Below are 2,702 nucleotides of genomic sequence, written 5' to 3' on the forward strand. Positions count from 1 at the left end.
CGCTTCTCCCCACGTTAATGCAGCCCCCTCGCCCTGCAGAGATGCTTTTTTTGCTGAGTAGGATCACACCTTGTCTGTGCAGGATCACACCGTGCCTGTGGGACCGAGCAGGATCACACTGTGCCTGTGGGACTGTGCAGGATCACACCATGCCTGTGGAATACCTGTCTTGGTGCCATCACTCTCGCAGCAGGACAGAATAAAATCTCATCAATACCACAGGGCAATCTGAGACTTGGTTTCATATCTGTTACCACAGGAGTCTCATTTTACCAAGCACAGATTTATTTGTCCAACATATTGTAAATGTTGGGCATTTAAGCTATACCCCTATCAGCCTTCTACTGCTGATGTGCTGCACACAAAACGTTCTGCTCATGAGTAAAGCCACCTTAAGACAAAATGAGCAATTTATGTTCCATACAGAGAAAACTCTCATTGATTTGGTCATTCTGTGAGTTATAGATTATCAATAACTTTTACAAGCAAATGGGAATATCCAAGGAAATAGAGGAATGTGCCACAAGCAATTTCATAATGAGTATCCTCATGCGCTGCAGAAGGACCCCGATGAACTCAAGGGCTACATTAATGCACATGGTCTAGCACCCACCGTGCTCCTCAGGGGAAAAGAGCACCTCTGGGCTGAAAGGATTTAATAAACAGTGTCCGGGTTGTACAAGACACCTCTAGACTGAATTAATTCCCTCCAGTCCCCGAGTCCTGCTGTTCCATTTGGCAGCTGGCGAGTGTTTGTTTCAACTCAAAGTGTTGAACCGAAGATAATTTTAGGACCACTTTCCTCTTCTGTGGTGCAAATAACACTCAGAAGAATTTCCAATCAACACCTAATTTTCTTCCCAGCGAAATGCTGCTCACGCTCCATCCTTCACTCATGGCGCGGGCCGAACAGATGAGTTGATTAAAAATCTGGTGGCAATCTCGCCTGGAGGCTTTCCTGCACTAGAACACCGCGGCACCCGCAGCACTGGCATGGAGGAGAGGACCTGCTTCCTTCCTTAACATTTTGTCAGAAGGAATTTTTTTAAAGGTTCAGCCAGATACTGTGATTAACTTTTCAACACAGTCAAGACTTTGCCCACTCTGCCTTTGCGCCGCCCCGTCGGACAGCTCTCTCTTGCTATTCTTCTTTCGATTTAAAATCTTATTTGCTTATTTTTGTACCTAAATGATTAAAGATGGTATTTGACAGTTCTGGCCACTCTATATGGGAGGAACTAACTCATGCTCCCTCTGCTGGCAATGCCTCCCAGTAGGTCCTACTTTAAAAACACACAGGAACCCTATTCATGGGGAGAAGCCACGGGCAACCACAACGATGCCAAACCCACGTCCAGCACCCACCCAGCTCTTCAGCACTGCAACTCTGGGCACTCTACCAACACCAGAGCAGGACAGGAGGCTTCGGAGGAATAACTGCACCTGGGCTGCACTGTCAGCAACAACAGCAGCTGCTCCAGGAAACTGCTGGCAGCAGAGACGGGCGAGGACTGGAGCTGCTCCACGGTCACTACGGCAGTGGTGAGTCTGTCCGACCACGAACATAAAGTCTCAGTCTTGAAAGCACTTCATCAATGCACCTTTGCACATGCAGGAAGGCTCAGGAAGCTCGAAGCCATGCACGTGAAGGTCTGCAGGATGCAGCGCAGCTCTCAGGGCTTCCAGGGAAGCTCCTTCAAGTTCAAACAGATTTTAGCCAGAGGTAAGAGCATGAACTTCCAGCTCTCCTTCCAGACACCTGCTAAGAACATACACTTGCTTGTATGTTCTATAATAAAGTAAAGCAAGGAGTATGTAAAGAACAAAGGCCTTTCCCCAGGTTTTATCATGCAATTTTATTTCAGTTTGGAAAATGTGTTGAAGAAATGCATTATGGCCCAGTACCATGGCAGAAGACACCAGGTCTTGTCCTCGTTTTCCCAACAAAATCTCTTTGAAACAACAGGGCAGACCTTTTTCTTTCTACACATGTCCACGTGGAACAAACCCCATCAGGTTACATCCCTCCACCCAGCCTTCTAAATCCGGAGCTGTAAATACAAAACTCCCTTCATAAGCCTTTCCGTCAAAGCCTCCACAGAACTCCCTGTGTGAGGCTCAGGACTGTAGTTTCAGTTATATATACACACTCTCAAATAAGATACCACTGTCTAAGTTGCAAGGATAGATAAGCAGAAGTGGGAAAAAAGAAACCAAGAGAAAGCAGGGTCATATAAATCAACCCCACAGATCCATAAAGTCCATCATACTTAGCAACCAGGACAAAATACATCCCGAGCCTTGTAAATTCTTCTGTGTGTGCTCTACCCAAGCACATTCAGTCCTTCTGACTCCTGCAGAAGGACCCATATGCTCCAAGTTCAGCACGTGCACAAGTAGCTTCAAGATCAGAGCACGAAAAAAAAATCATATTTAGTTTCTCATTTAAGGGGAATGAAAAAAATTCTTCAGACCCCATTCGTCCAAATGAGGACCCTGCTTGGCTACAGCTGCTCTGAATCGGCTCAGATTCAATCTCCCAGATGGCTCCTTGCTTTCAGCTGCGGCAATTGCTTTTTACAGCAAGCTCCTGGAAAAGGAGCCCCCCTTCGCAGGAGGTGCTGGCTGGGGAGATGCTCGCACAGGATGAGCCCTAAATGTGTGTGCTGGAAGGTAAAGTGAATGGTTGTTGTTGCTGGAAG

This window comes from Buceros rhinoceros, unplaced genomic scaffold (genome assembly GCF_000710305.1).
Source record: "Buceros rhinoceros silvestris isolate BGI_N320 unplaced genomic scaffold, ASM71030v1 scaffold14869, whole genome shotgun sequence".
Classification (NCBI taxonomy): domain Eukaryota; kingdom Metazoa; phylum Chordata; class Aves; order Bucerotiformes; family Bucerotidae; genus Buceros; species Buceros rhinoceros.